We start from the raw sequence: 15,738 nt of genomic DNA on the forward strand, positions 1-15,738 counted from the left end.
GGTGGGGGGGGGGGGGGGTGGGGGGGGGGGGGGGTGGGGGGGGGGGGGGGTGGGGGGGGGGGGGGGTGGGGGGGGGGGGGGGTGGGGGGGGGGGGGGGTGGGGGGGGGGGGGGGTGGGGGGGGGGGGGGGTGGGGGGGGGGGGGGGTGGGGGGGGGGGGGGGTGGGGGGGGGGGGGGGTGGGGGGGGGGGGGGGTGGGGGGGGGGGGGGGTGGGGGGGGGGGGGGGTGGGGGGGGGGGGGGGTGGGGGGGGGGGGGGGTGGGGGGGGGGGGGGGTGGGGGGGGGGGGGGGTGGGGGGGGGGGGGGGTGGGGGGGGGGGGGGGTGGGGGGGGGGGGGGGTGGGGGGGGGGGGGGGTGGGGGGGGGGGGGGGTGGGGGGGGGGGGGGGTGGGGGGGGGGGGGGGTGGGGGGGGGGGGGGGTGGGGGGGGGGGGGGGTGGGGGGGGGGGGGGGTGGGGGGGGGGGGGGGTGGGGGGGGGGGGGGGTGGGGGGGGGGGGGGGTGGGGGGGGGGGGGGGTGGGGGGGGGGGGGGGTGGGGGGGGGGGGGGGTGGGGGGGGGGGGGGGTGGGGGGGGGGGGGGGTGGGGGGGGGGGGGGGTGGGGGGGGGGGGGGGTGGGGGGGGGGGGGGGTGGGGGGGGGGGGGGGTGGGGGGGGGGGGGGGTGGGGGGGGGGGGGGGTGGGGGGGGGGGGGGGTGGGGGGGGGGGGGGGTGGGGGGGGGGGGGGGTGGGGGGGGGGGGGGGTGGGGGGGGGGGGGGGTGGGGGGGGGGGGGGGTGGGGGGGGGGGGGGGTGGGGGGGGGGGGGGGTGGGGGGGGGGGGGGGTGGGGGGGGGGGGGGGTGGGGGGGGGGGGGGGTGGGGGGGGGGGGGGGTGGGGGGGGGGGGGGGTGGGGGGGGGGGGGGGTGGGGGGGGGGGGGGGTGGGGGGGGGGGGGGGTGGGGGGGGGGGGGGGTGGGGGGGGGGGGGGGTGGGGGGGGGGGGGGGTGGGGGGGGGGGGGGGTGGGGGGGGGGGGGGGTGGGGGGGGGGGGGGGTGGGGGGGGGGGGGGGTGGGGGGGGGGGGGGGTGGGGGGGGGGGGGGGTGGGGGGGGGGGGGGGTGGGGGGGGGGGGGGGTGGGGGGGGGGGGGGGTGGGGGGGGGGGGGGGTGGGGGGGGGGGGGGGTGGGGGGGGGGGGGGGTGGGGGGGGGGGGGGGTGGGGGGGGGGGGGGGTGGGGGGGGGGGGGGGTGGGGGGGGGGGGGGGTGGGGGGGGGGGGGGGTGGGGGGGGGGGGGGGTGGGGGGGGGGGGGGGTGGGGGGGGGGGGGGGTGGGGGGGGGGGGGGGTGGGGGGGGGGGGGGGTGGGGGGGGGGGGGGGTGGGGGGGGGGGGGGGTGGGGGGGGGGGGGGGTGGGGGGGGGGGGGGGTGGGGGGGGGGGGGGGTGGGGGGGGGGGGGGGTGGGGGGGGGGGGGGGTGGGGGGGGGGGGGGGTGGGGGGGGGGGGGGGTGGGGGGGGGGGGGGGTGGGGGGGGGGGGGGGTGGGGGGGGGGGGGGGTGGGGGGGGGGGGGGGTGGGGGGGGGGGGGGGTGGGGGGGGGGGGGGGTGGGGGGGGGGGGGGGTGGGGGGGGGGGGGGGTGGGGGGGGGGGGGGGTGGGGGGGGGGGGGGGTGGGGGGGGGGGGGGGTGGGGGGGGGGGGGGGTGGGGGGGGGGGGGGGTGGGGGGGGGGGGGGGTGGGGGGGGGGGGGGGTGGGGGGGGGGGGGGGTGGGGGGGGGGGGGGGTGGGGGGGGGGGGGGGTGGGGGGGGGGGGGGGTGGGGGGGGGGGGGGGTGGGGGGGGGGGGGGGTGGGGGGGGGGGGGGGTGGGGGGGGGGGGGGGTGGGGGGGGGGGGGGGTGGGGGGGGGGGGGGGTGGGGGGGGGGGGGGGTGGGGGGGGGGGGGGGTGGGGGGGGGGGGGGGTGGGGGGGGGGGGGGGTGGGGGGGGGGGGGGGTGGGGGGGGGGGGGGGTGGGGGGGGGGGGGGGTGGGGGGGGGGGGGGGTGGGGGGGGGGGGGGGTGGGGGGGGGGGGGGGTGGGGGGGGGGGGGGGTGGGGGGGGGGGGGGGTGGGGGGGGGGGGGGGTGGGGGGGGGGGGGGGTGGGGGGGGGGGGGGGTGGGGGGGGGGGGGGGTGGGGGGGGGGGGGGGTGGGGGGGGGGGGGGGTGGGGGGGGGGGGGGGTGGGGGGGGGGGGGGGTGGGGGGGGGGGGGGGTGGGGGGGGGGGGGGGTGGGGGGGGGGGGGGGTGGGGGGGGGGGGGGGTGGGGGGGGGGGGGGGTGGGGGGGGGGGGGGGTGGGGGGGGGGGGGGGTGGGGGGGGGGGGGGGTGGGGGGGGGGGGGGGTGGGGGGGGGGGGGGGTGGGGGGGGGGGGGGGTGGGGGGGGGGGGGGGTGGGGGGGGGGGGGGGTGGGGGGGGGGGGGGGTGGGGGGGGGGGGGGGTGGGGGGGGGGGGGGGTGGGGGGGGGGGGGGGTGGGGGGGGGGGGGGGTGGGGGGGGGGGGGGGTGGGGGGGGGGGGGGGTGGGGGGGGGGGGGGGTGGGGGGGGGGGGGGGTGGGGGGGGGGGGGGGTGGGGGGGGGGGGGGGTGGGGGGGGGGGGGGGTGGGGGGGGGGGGGGGTGGGGGGGGGGGGGGGTGGGGGGGGGGGGGGGTGGGGGGGGGGGGGGGTGGGGGGGGGGGGGGGTGGGGGGGGGGGGGGGTGGGGGGGGGGGGGGGTGGGGGGGGGGGGGGGTGGGGGGGGGGGGGGGTGGGGGGGGGGGGGGGTGGGGGGGGGGGGGGGTGGGGGGGGGGGGGGGTGGGGGGGGGGGGGGGTGGGGGGGGGGGGGGGTGGGGGGGGGGGGGGGTGGGGGGGGGGGGGGGTGGGGGGGGGGGGGGGTGGGGGGGGGGGGGGGTGGGGGGGGGGGGGGGTGGGGGGGGGGGGGGGTGGGGGGGGGGGGGGGTGGGGGGGGGGGGGGGTGGGGGGGGGGGGGGGTGGGGGGGGGGGGGGGTGGGGGGGGGGGGGGGTGGGGGGGGGGGGGGGTGGGGGGGGGGGGGGGTGGGGGGGGGGGGGGGTGGGGGGGGGGGGGGGTGGGGGGGGGGGGGGGTGGGGGGGGGGGGGGGTGGGGGGGGGGGGGGGTGGGGGGGGGGGGGGGTGGGGGGGGGGGGGGGTGGGGGGGGGGGGGGGTGGGGGGGGGGGGGGGTGGGGGGGGGGGGGGGTGGGGGGGGGGGGGGGTGGGGGGGGGGGGGGGTGGGGGGGGGGGGGGGTGGGGGGGGGGGGGGGTGGGGGGGGGGGGGGGTGGGGGGGGGGGGGGGTGGGGGGGGGGGGGGGTGGGGGGGGGGGGGGGTGGGGGGGGGGGGGGGTGGGGGGGGGGGGGGGTGGGGGGGGGGGGGGGTGGGGGGGGGGGGGGGTGGGGGGGGGGGGGGGTGGGGGGGGGGGGGGGTGGGGGGGGGGGGGGGTGGGGGGGGGGGGGGGTGGGGGGGGGGGGGGGTGGGGGGGGGGGGGGGTGGGGGGGGGGGGGGGTGGGGGGGGGGGGGGGTGGGGGGGGGGGGGGGTGGGGGGGGGGGGGGGTGGGGGGGGGGGGGGGTGGGGGGGGGGGGGGGTGGGGGGGGGGGGGGGTGGGGGGGGGGGGGGGTGGGGGGGGGGGGGGGTGGGGGGGGGGGGGGGTGGGGGGGGGGGGGGGTGGGGGGGGGGGGGGGTGGGGGGGGGGGGGGGTGGGGGGGGGGGGGGGTGGGGGGGGGGGGGGGTGGGGGGGGGGGGGGGTGGGGGGGGGGGGGGGTGGGGGGGGGGGGGGGTGGGGGGGGGGGGGGGTGGGGGGGGGGGGGGGTGGGGGGGGGGGGGGGTGGGGGGGGGGGGGGGTGGGGGGGGGGGGGGGTGGGGGGGGGGGGGGGTGGGGGGGGGGGGGGGTGGGGGGGGGGGGGGGTGGGGGGGGGGGGGGGTGGGGGGGGGGGGGGGTGGGGGGGGGGGGGGGTGGGGGGGGGGGGGGGTGGGGGGGGGGGGGGGTGGGGGGGGGGGGGGGTGGGGGGGGGGGGGGGTGGGGGGGGGGGGGGGTGGGGGGGGGGGGGGGTGGGGGGGGGGGGGGGTGGGGGGGGGGGGGGGTGGGGGGGGGGGGGGGTGGGGGGGGGGGGGGGTGGGGGGGGGGGGGGGTGGGGGGGGGGGGGGGTGGGGGGGGGGGGGGGTGGGGGGGGGGGGGGGTGGGGGGGGGGGGGGGTGGGGGGGGGGGGGGGTGGGGGGGGGGGGGGGTGGGGGGGGGGGGGGGTGGGGGGGGGGGGGGGTGGGGGGGGGGGGGGGTGGGGGGGGGGGGGGGTGGGGGGGGGGGGGGGTGGGGGGGGGGGGGGGTGGGGGGGGGGGGGGGTGGGGGGGGGGGGGGGTGGGGGGGGGGGGGGGTGGGGGGGGGGGGGGGTGGGGGGGGGGGGGGGTGGGGGGGGGGGGGGGTGGGGGGGGGGGGGGGTGGGGGGGGGGGGGGGTGGGGGGGGGGGGGGGTGGGGGGGGGGGGGGGTGGGGGGGGGGGGGGGTGGGGGGGGGGGGGGGTGGGGGGGGGGGGGGGTGGGGGGGGGGGGGGGTGGGGGGGGGGGGGGGTGGGGGGGGGGGGGGGTGGGGGGGGGGGGGGGTGGGGGGGGGGGGGGGTGGGGGGGGGGGGGGGTGGGGGGGGGGGGGGGTGGGGGGGGGGGGGGGTGGGGGGGGGGGGGGGTGGGGGGGGGGGGGGGTGGGGGGGGGGGGGGGTGGGGGGGGGGGGGGGTGGGGGGGGGGGGGGGTGGGGGGGGGGGGGGGTGGGGGGGGGGGGGGGTGGGGGGGGGGGGGGGTGGGGGGGGGGGGGGGTGGGGGGGGGGGGGGGTGGGGGGGGGGGGGGGTGGGGGGGGGGGGGGGTGGGGGGGGGGGGGGGTGGGGGGGGGGGGGGGTGGGGGGGGGGGGGGGTGGGGGGGGGGGGGGGTGGGGGGGGGGGGGGGTGGGGGGGGGGGGGGGTGGGGGGGGGGGGGGGTGGGGGGGGGGGGGGGTGGGGGGGGGGGGGGGTGGGGGGGGGGGGGGGTGGGGGGGGGGGGGGGTGGGGGGGGGGGGGGGTGGGGGGGGGGGGGGGTGGGGGGGGGGGGGGGTGGGGGGGGGGGGGGGTGGGGGGGGGGGGGGGTGGGGGGGGGGGGGGGTGGGGGGGGGGGGGGGTGGGGGGGGGGGGGGGTGGGGGGGGGGGGGGGTGGGGGGGGGGGGGGGTGGGGGGGGGGGGGGGTGGGGGGGGGGGGGGGTGGGGGGGGGGGGGGGTGGGGGGGGGGGGGGGTGGGGGGGGGGGGGGGTGGGGGGGGGGGGGGGTGGGGGGGGGGGGGGGTGGGGGGGGGGGGGGGTGGGGGGGGGGGGGGGTGGGGGGGGGGGGGGGTGGGGGGGGGGGGGGGTGGGGGGGGGGGGGGGTGGGGGGGGGGGGGGGTGGGGGGGGGGGGGGGTGGGGGGGGGGGGGGGTGGGGGGGGGGGGGGGTGGGGGGGGGGGGGGGTGGGGGGGGGGGGGGGTGGGGGGGGGGGGGGGTGGGGGGGGGGGGGGGTGGGGGGGGGGGGGGGTGGGGGGGGGGGGGGGTGGGGGGGGGGGGGGGTGGGGGGGGGGGGGGGTGGGGGGGGGGGGGGGTGGGGGGGGGGGGGGGTGGGGGGGGGGGGGGGTGGGGGGGGGGGGGGGTGGGGGGGGGGGGGGGTGGGGGGGGGGGGGGGTGGGGGGGGGGGGGGGTGGGGGGGGGGGGGGGTGGGGGGGGGGGGGGGTGGGGGGGGGGGGGGGTGGGGGGGGGGGGGGGTGGGGGGGGGGGGGGGTGGGGGGGGGGGGGGGTGGGGGGGGGGGGGGGTGGGGGGGGGGGGGGGTGGGGGGGGGGGGGGGTGGGGGGGGGGGGGGGTGGGGGGGGGGGGGGGTGGGGGGGGGGGGGGGTGGGGGGGGGGGGGGGTGGGGGGGGGGGGGGGTGGGGGGGGGGGGGGGTGGGGGGGGGGGGGGGTGGGGGGGGGGGGGGGTGGGGGGGGGGGGGGGTGGGGGGGGGGGGGGGTGGGGGGGGGGGGGGGTGGGGGGGGGGGGGGGTGGGGGGGGGGGGGGGTGGGGGGGGGGGGGGGTGGGGGGGGGGGGGGGTGGGGGGGGGGGGGGGTGGGGGGGGGGGGGGGTGGGGGGGGGGGGGGGTGGGGGGGGGGGGGGGTGGGGGGGGGGGGGGGTGGGGGGGGGGGGGGGTGGGGGGGGGGGGGGGTGGGGGGGGGGGGGGGTGGGGGGGGGGGGGGGTGGGGGGGGGGGGGGGTGGGGGGGGGGGGGGGTGGGGGGGGGGGGGGGTGGGGGGGGGGGGGGGTGGGGGGGGGGGGGGGTGGGGGGGGGGGGGGGTGGGGGGGGGGGGGGGTGGGGGGGGGGGGGGGTGGGGGGGGGGGGGGGTGGGGGGGGGGGGGGGTGGGGGGGGGGGGGGGTGGGGGGGGGGGGGGGTGGGGGGGGGGGGGGGTGGGGGGGGGGGGGGGTGGGGGGGGGGGGGGGTGGGGGGGGGGGGGGGTGGGGGGGGGGGGGGGTGGGGGGGGGGGGGGGTGGGGGGGGGGGGGGGTGGGGGGGGGGGGGGGTGGGGGGGGGGGGGGGTGGGGGGGGGGGGGGGTGGGGGGGGGGGGGGGTGGGGGGGGGGGGGGGTGGGGGGGGGGGGGGGTGGGGGGGGGGGGGGGTGGGGGGGGGGGGGGGTGGGGGGGGGGGGGGGTGGGGGGGGGGGGGGGTGGGGGGGGGGGGGGGTGGGGGGGGGGGGGGGTGGGGGGGGGGGGGGGTGGGGGGGGGGGGGGGTGGGGGGGGGGGGGGGTGGGGGGGGGGGGGGGTGGGGGGGGGGGGGGGTGGGGGGGGGGGGGGGTGGGGGGGGGGGGGGGTGGGGGGGGGGGGGGGGGGGGGGGGGGGGGGGTGGGGGGGGGTGGGGGTGGGGGGGGGGGGGGGGGGGGGGGGGGGGGGGGGGGGGGGGGGGGGGGTGGTGGGGGTTGCGGGGGGGTGAGGGGGGGAAAAAGGGGATGGGGGGGGAGGGGGGGGGGTGGGGGGTGAGGGTGGGGGGGGGGGGGGGTGGAATTGTAGTCCATAACATCTGGAGTGCCAAAGGTTCGCCACCACTGCGTTAGTGGAAGAGTGACATATAAATGTCAAGAATGGAATGGGGAAAGTGTATTGTACACACAAGGAGAAATAATTATTAGCTTGTTCGAAACTCACCAAGACGCCTCTATTAGAGATTTGCTGATGTCATGAAAAACACAGCAATTTCACTTTCTGTAGAAGGCTCAGTTAATTCCTTCACTTCTAAAATGGCCACCAGATTCTGGATGAGGCATGGAATTTCTGTGGATGCCTTTAGTAAAGTCATATTACTGCCTGGTTCCGCATGTAGTTGTTGTAATGGTGACAATCAGGGAAGCTTGACATGCTTGGCACACCTCTAAGAAGATCACACTTCTTATTTAAACATGAGGTTTCTCACCAAGATTCCTCAACTTCCATCAGCTCCTGCACCACCAAGCTGCCTGTTGCAGTGGGCAACCTTATAACAACATAAGAAAGAGCCTGCTGGATCAGACCAGAGTCCATTTAGTCCAGCTACTCTGCTACTCGCAGTGGCACACCAGGTGCCTTTGGGAGCTCACATGCAGAATGTGAAAGCAATGGCTTTCTGCTGCTGCTGCTCCTGAGCACCTGGTCTGCTAAGGCATTTGCAGTCTCAGATCAAGGACAATCAAGATTAGTAGCCATGGATTGACTTCTCCATAAATCTGTCCAAGCTCTTTTTAAAGCTGTCCAGGTTAGTGGCCATCATCACCTCCTGTGGCAGCATATTCCAAACACCAATCATGCATTGCATGAAGAAATGTTTCCTTTTATTAGTCCTAATTCTTCCCCCCAGCATTTTCAATGTATGCCCCCTGGTTCTAGTATTGGTCGATTCCCCACCGAAAAAATGAATGTAGATACAAACCGGTTTGGGAAAAACCAGGACCTTTTCAGCACGGTTTCAGTATCCCCACTGCAGCTTCTGCCCCACAAATGATCCTTGTTCCCAGAAATGCAGCAGCAACAAATGATTCCCCATGGAGGTGGATTGAACACGGAATCCGCTCAGAGGCTATCCTGATTGGCTGTTGCGTTGTGTTGTAATTAGGGCAGTAGACTACAATAAATACATTGTATACTGGATTTAGTTAATTATGGATCAGCCCAGTCCTGAGTATGAGTGCAATTATAGAAACTTCCCAAGAAATAAATGTAAAAGAAACAAACTTACATTTATTCAGTTCACAGCTTTGTTTCAGGTAAGAGGTAGATAGAAAGAAACCCTAATCTGAGGAATTACTTTCCTTAGGACAAGTGGGTGCCCTAATGCGCCATCACGTGTGTGGAAGTGAGAATTGCTTCTGTGAAAAAGGTCCACAGAGGCAGAGAGCCGTTGTCCATGCGCTCAGGACAAAGGACAGGAGAAATGTGACTGCACCATGGAGAAGAAAGGAAGTTAGTGGATGGTCTCCTGGTCCATACAAGGAGGGGAGGCAAGAGAGCCAACAACATAGAGTGAGACACACAGCATCCCCCAGTGTCCAGGCATGCAGAAGTTGCTCATTCCAACATTGTATTATATCAGTAAAGTGTCAGGATCCCAAATGGGTGATGGTGGCATTGTGTGATTCCATGATAATGCCCGCAAGTGACATCACAGTGTCACGTATTAAGAAGGGCTCCAAGGAAATCTTTGTCTGGGGAGTCTGTAGTGACTCAACATCAAGGATTCCACATGTTGATGTAATGTTTGAGTAAGGCTATCATAGCACACCAGCATCACCCACTTCTGGATCAGAATTACCTACCATGGTAATGTTGAGCTTTGCAGACATCAGCAAGTTGTGGAACTCAGCATGGACCACTTGTTCAGTGACTGAGTTCAAGTAGTTGGTTGGGGAGCCTGAAACCCTGGAGATGTGCTGCCACTTGCATTAGGTGCCATTGGGGACAACAGGTGAATTCTGCATAATACAGCTTTATAAGTTCCTAAGCAGGCATGTTTCCCACAGTACAATTTTTCTACATGCCTCTCTGGATGAAAAATGGCCTTTTCTAAATGGTGCCATATATCATTGTAGCTTTGTTTTGTTCGTCGAGGGAAGAGAGAGTAGAAATGGCCTGAAAACTGAAAACACATGATGGATTTTCACTAAAGCAGAACCTGTTCTCTGTTTGGTTGTGAGATTCCCGCAATGCCTCTGAATGTGGCTACTCCTGTTGTTACTCCTGAAGAACTGAACGGAAATTTCTTTTGAAGAGAGCATCCCACCTGAATACTACTTTCAAAAAACGATGCCTTTCCCCCAATCTGCACCTAGTATCTCAGTTCACTTTACATGCCTATTGATTTTCCTTCATCTGCTGTCTGGATTGCCTGTTTCTTGCTTTTTAATCTGAAGGGGGGAAGGGGAGCAGTATAAGTCATCTTGGAAGTAAAAGGACCTGACAGGCTTGCCCTTTGTATAAGTCTAGTTACAAGTCTTGAGAATTTGCCACTGGCTTCCTTTTGAGCTTTCTTTAACGTTCTTGAGGCAATCAATAGGTTAACACTATTTTAAATCTGTATAGGTTAATCTGTATTTTAAAACACATTTTCCTGCCTTGTATGAAATTTCACCAATGAATGCAGTAATTATTTCAGAACATTGTTTTATTGTAATTTTGCTGTATACTTAAAAATATACTTTTAAAAAGTAACATATTTTTAATACAAAGTCATTAGCGAAAAATATTAATTTTACAAAACATTCTCATTTATTTGATGCTATTCAGTGCCGCTTTTCTCCTTGGAATTATTCCAAGCTTTGTGTTAGGTCTTCTCTGCCTTGTTTGTCCTCAGTTTCATTTGCCCACTTAACTGTTTAATCCTCTCAGCCTCGTTAACCCACAAGATTTTGTTCATGAGTTTCTGTGATATTATTTTAGCAAACATATAGACATTATTAAAGAAACTTGCAAGTTATATTAGCCAATAAGGCTCAATAAAATTGCTTACAAATGAGGGTTAGGGCAAAGATGAATAAGGAACATAGCACAGCAATGAAAATTAAGCACTGAGAAGTACACTTTAAATTTGGCATTGCTTTTCAAAAGTTTGCTATATGTATATATTACCCTTCCTCCAAACAGCTCAAGTTGGTATGGATAATCCCACTTTTTTGCCTCCAAGTCCCCCACCCCCATCCTGCCCTGGTGAGGTACTTTTAGCTGACAGACATTAGAGTCACAGTGAACTTCATAGCAAAACCAGGCCTGAACCTCAGGCTGCAAAGTCCTATATCCAAGTTGCTAACCCTTTTTTTTCCCACACTGACTTTTTGTTTCTTTATAATTTACAGTCAGAAAATGAAGTTGTTTTAATTTTAGTCAGAAAAATTGATATTTATAATATTGTTTATTTAAAAATAATATTGATGTCTTTGGGAGCTTATGCTTCCTAAATGGTAGTAAGAGTTCCCCACAGCTTCACATTGCAAAATTAACGATTTTGCTTGTGCCTCACAGGCCATTGCTATTTGTGCCTTACAGGCCACTGCTGTTATAAAAGGATTAAAATTTTTTAACAGGCTAATGTTTGTTCAAGAGTTTAGCAACCACAAGATAAGAACAGATGATAAAAAGATGTTTGTGCAGAGTTTATGGGATAGAAAAACCCAACTGCAAGATGAAAATTGATGATAAAAATGGTGTGAATAGGCTAAAACAAGTGTGTGAGTTATAACGAAACTTACACAGCTGCTTAGACATAAACTGCAAGCAGAGTGCAGGAGGTCATGTAAAAGAAGCATGCGTAATTAGCTAATGCATATTAACTTTTACGCCCAACTATAAATAAGGGGCATTGATAATGATCATGGGATTGTATATTAATGGGGAGGGGGCCTGCTACATGTGGGGTAGGGGTCTTGATATGTAATAGGCATTCCAGAAAGTTGTACCCCCTGATTTCCTTGGTAAATGGAAAGAGGAAGCAGGATCATTGCATTACGGGAGATAAGGGAAATATATACTGCTGTAATCTCTATGCTGTTTTGAGTAGAATAGGAAACACCAGCTGCTCGGCTCTCTTTATAATTAAGGCTGCTTTGAATTCTGACCACTGGTTTTGATTATTTGTTTCTCCTGAATCTGATAGGGCAGGTTAAAGAGAGTCTATTGAGAGCCTGATAGAGCAGGTGACTGAGAGTATTCATAACATTGCTGACCACAATACATTTATATTCTGTGCAAACAAGGTAGATATATAAATGAACACAATTATACATGTGGAGGATGCTGAAATTACATAAGAAGCAATATATAGAGGTGTGCTACATAAATCAGCACAGAAAAGAAAGGGCCTTTGACGAGCTGCACATCATTTAAATAATTAAACAGAACAAAGAAGCATTAGGAAATCTAAAGAAGTAACAGGCTGAAAATAATGTTTTGACTGTTCAGTAGCCAGGTGCCAACTTGCTCTCCAATCTAGTCCTGTTCAGACTCGAGGAGATGGAATAGTTGAACTGTTGTGACTTGAATGTTAAGTTTTTTTTCTTGTCTTGCCACTGTTTCTGGTCAAACTTGCAGATTTCTGTAAAGCTTGAAGCAGTAATTGGGAACAGCTAAAAATAGCTCCCAGTTGCAGTAAAGCAGTTCTGTGATAAGTTTGTATATGAATGTCATCACAGGTACCTGCTGGATCCAACAAGTTCTTGTGACAGCCATATGGCAAGTGCCTATAGCATTTGAGCTTTTGTATTTTTTTTTCCTTTTAATATTGTGCTGGATATGTATATCACTCATCTGCACAAACATTTGTGCAATCTTTTAAAAAGAAACAAGTACATAGTCCAGGGCTTCCTACTCCTTCACATCCATATATAACCACAGAGTGAAATGTTACCCTTATACATCACATTCAGAAACATTTTCTGTCCTCCTCCCCATCTTCCATTGGGATTAAATTTGATTAGACTCAAAGATCCAGTTTAGTAAATTTCAAAACTCTATAAGGTCTTTGGAAATCAGAAAACTAGAACTAATACTTCAGAAACAGGTAAACAGAGACAACAGCCTTCCCCTCCATAATAAGATTCTTTTCCTATTCATTACAGTTTTCTACCTATTGATTTGGATCAAGGCAAGAGCACAGTAGTGGGAAATTACTTCCATTGTTCTAGAAATAGCATTTGCTGTATTTGTTTTCAAGCTATGTAAAACAGAATTGTTCAGGAGGACAATTTTATAAAGGACATAGGATTATATTATAATTAAATGGTTCAGGAATTGTCTGTTATAATGGGAACAGGGATGTGAACTATAGCACTGCATTTCTATAGAACTGCATGACAGCCAGTGTGGTGTAGTGTTTAAGAGTGGCAGGCTCTAATCTGGAGAACTGGGTTTGATTTTCCACTCCTCCAAATAAGCCTGCTTGGTAATCTTGGGCCAGTCACAGACCCCTTCCCCACAGCAAATGTATAACGGGTTGCAGTTGGGATAAAGGAACCTGTTTTCCTGTTTTCGCATTCGCATGCATCTATGCAGGCAGTGAGCGGAGCCCACGGAAACAATCCAGGTTGCTGTCACACCTTTGCATGGAGACCCTTCTATTTATTTTTTAATTACTTCCCAACCATGTGTAGCTACACAGGCATGCATAAATGAGCCACAGCCATGCTGATGTCCCACAATATGATCATCTATACCTGCATAATTATGCAGATGCAAGCCTCAAAAGAAAAAAAAAAGGAAAAGGGAGGCAAATAAAGCACCTACTGTTTGGCCGTTTGCGAGTGAGCAACTGCAACCCGGGATTTTTGAAAAGACTCTCTTGGGCATTTTCCCCACTGCCAATATATCCTGGGATAAGGAAGTGAACCATCCTGGTTTGGCATGATTTCCGCATGGCTTCCGGGTCTAACTCGGCCCGCCCCGCAAGATTTCCCATATCACGCGCCTTTCAAAAAAATGATAAAATTGGTGGTTCTTTTTTAAAAAAACTGCACCACTCCTGCTCCCATGCAAACACTGCAAGAGATGGGCCAGTTTATTTTTCCCGCCTTGCCGGCTGCAGCCAATCAGAACGCCAGAAAAACAGGATAGTTCACGCATGCGTGGCATCGCCGGTGAGGAAAATGAAAGTAAACTGGGAGCCATGGGTAATCTCCTGGAGTTCTTCCTCCCGGTCTGAACATGCTGACGGGCTGCCATGCGGAGGGAGGAACCGAGATGGAAACATCCCGGTATGTATCATCCCAGCTTTCCCCAGGATGTTTTGGCTGTGGGGAAAACGCATTGTTTTGCAATATTTTAAAAAACCTGGTTTGGGGGAAATAACATCAGTCAGACTTGTTTTGGGGGCAGGATCTGTGCAAAGCCCCCCCCCCAAGTTTTTTCTCTAGTTTTCTAGTTCTAGTTTTTAGCGTGTTTATTGGCCTGTGCAGAAGGGGCCATAATTCTCTTAGAACTCTCTGAGCCCCACCTACTTCACTTCATACCAATTGTACAGAGAGGAAGGGATTATGATTGTAAACCTATTTGAATTTCCTTGAGGAAGAGAAAAGCAGGGTGTAAAAGCCAACTATTCTTCATTTCCAGTGTATTGTTAATTTACTGCTTATATTATCCTGCTTTCACTACATTACATAAACCATTTTCCGCATTGGGTAATTTTTCATATCTGATTGTTTTTTGCTTTATTTCAGATTTCTGTAATCTTAGTCCTGTTACATTGTTTATTAGAGCTCACCCTTTGGATGACACTGATTTACACTATGTAATCTGCTTTAAGTACTAGTTAAAAAGGCAGAATATAAATAAAGCAAATAAAATAAAATAAAATCCAAACACTTCCTCTGAATTAGCAAATCATCTAAAGTACCTGAGTATGCCTAACTGAGGCCCTTGCTAGGTGTGGCCAGCATACTTAGAAAATTAAATGTATCTTAATTTGACCAAGCACTTATGATAATCTATCCACCTTCATCATTGCTCGCTGAACTTTTCTATATTAAAAAAATACTTGCTGGAAGGCTAGATACTATTATTTTGCATAGCTATAAAAATTAAATATTTCTCAATATCGTCTCAGTTTTTTTAAAATTTACTTACATTCATTTACTGGAGATTAGAGAGGGTCAGATGATTATGGGATGAAAAGCAAAAAGGTTAAAGCTTTCTTATACATTGGCCCTACATATAATTACAGGAGGTCAGACTGATCTGAATGTGCTACAATCAAATACAAATGTCAAAGTATTTAAAATAAATATCGTCAAAGCTGAAAATGATACCTCTTTTACCACAGGTATAAATGAACACATTAATTGTCATTATTTTCTTGTGCACCTATCAGAGCAAGTGAAATCATGTATTTCTCTGGGCCACCTAACATTGCTTTTATTGAAAGTGCAACAAGGCAAACATGTTTTATTCCAGCTGTTTTTCTTTTTCTTACAATTTGATTTTTTATAAAGACAAACAGAATAGAAAAAAATAGAAATGGTATCACAATTACAATTACATCAAAATAAAAAGAGAAGAAAAAGTATATGTATAGTATAATAAACAATGATCTAATAAGCAGTAGACAATATATAATAGCAACAATTATGAGCCATAAATAATGATGTAATTATGAGAATTAAATGGTGATTATCATCCTAATAAATCTTAGCATAAACAATAAGCTACCCTGTGTAATATGTGATACATTGTTATAATATTAGATAATATGAACTGTAATGAGATAAAATAGATAAAAAACTTGCAGTGATGATTACCATTATAAATTTCTAAAAACACTTCCTAAATATTGAAAATTTAGCTCACATCTTATCATCTATCCATGATATATTTAAAAATTCCTATCCTTTAACATATTTTAAATACTATATGTCAAAAGGATAATCAGCAATGCATATATAACATTTCAACAACCTTTTTTTCTGCTTCCCATTTTAAAAGAAAAATATAAGTAGTATCCTTTCCATTTGTCTTAGAATTCTTTGATTGATCTTTTATTCGCATAATTAGTTAATTTTGACACTAGTGCATATTCAGCTAATTTATCATCCCAGTCCTCCTGGCATGGACACCAGAAGGTATCTGCTTTCTGTTTTGTTGCAAATATAACTCTGGTCACCACTACCATGTCAGAAGAAAATACACGCAGGAGCACCCAGTTGCCACCAGGAGTACATAATCACATGGACATGGCTGGTTTGTTTATCTCCTTTTTCCAAAAGTAGCATACACACAGTAAACGTCTTTCTACACCACCACCACACCATAACTGTTTCACCTCCACCCTTTATTATTATCCTCCTCCTCCTCCTCCTCCTCCTCCTCCTCCTCCTCCTCCCCAGGGGGCTCCGGGCGGTGTACAACAATAAACATTGTATAACATAAGATGGCTAAACCTTTAAAAGCAGTGATAAAACAATAAAAACTAAATCTAATAAATACAATACAATAAATACTAGCGTAAATATAAATGGCGTCCAGCAGCTCCATATTCAAAGTCCTCTCCCCAGGAGGGAGGAATGGCGAGTTCTGTTGGATGACAAACGGCCCAGGTGTAAAGGGCCAGGAGAAGGGGAAGGGGGCACCATCAGCGGCCGGTTCCTCGAATGGCCCGGCGGAACAGCTCCGTCTTACAGGCCCTGCGGAACTCACTGAGGTCCTGCAGGGTCCGGACAGTTGGAGGGAGAGCATTCCACCAGGCCGGGGCTTCTAGGCTCTGAGCCAGCCAATCACCATCTGGACGATGCAACCTGAAACACCT

The sequence above is a fragment of the Sphaerodactylus townsendi genome, linkage group LG05 (genome assembly GCF_021028975.2).
Source record: "Sphaerodactylus townsendi isolate TG3544 linkage group LG05, MPM_Stown_v2.3, whole genome shotgun sequence".
NCBI classification, from domain to species: domain Eukaryota; kingdom Metazoa; phylum Chordata; class Lepidosauria; order Squamata; family Sphaerodactylidae; genus Sphaerodactylus; species Sphaerodactylus townsendi.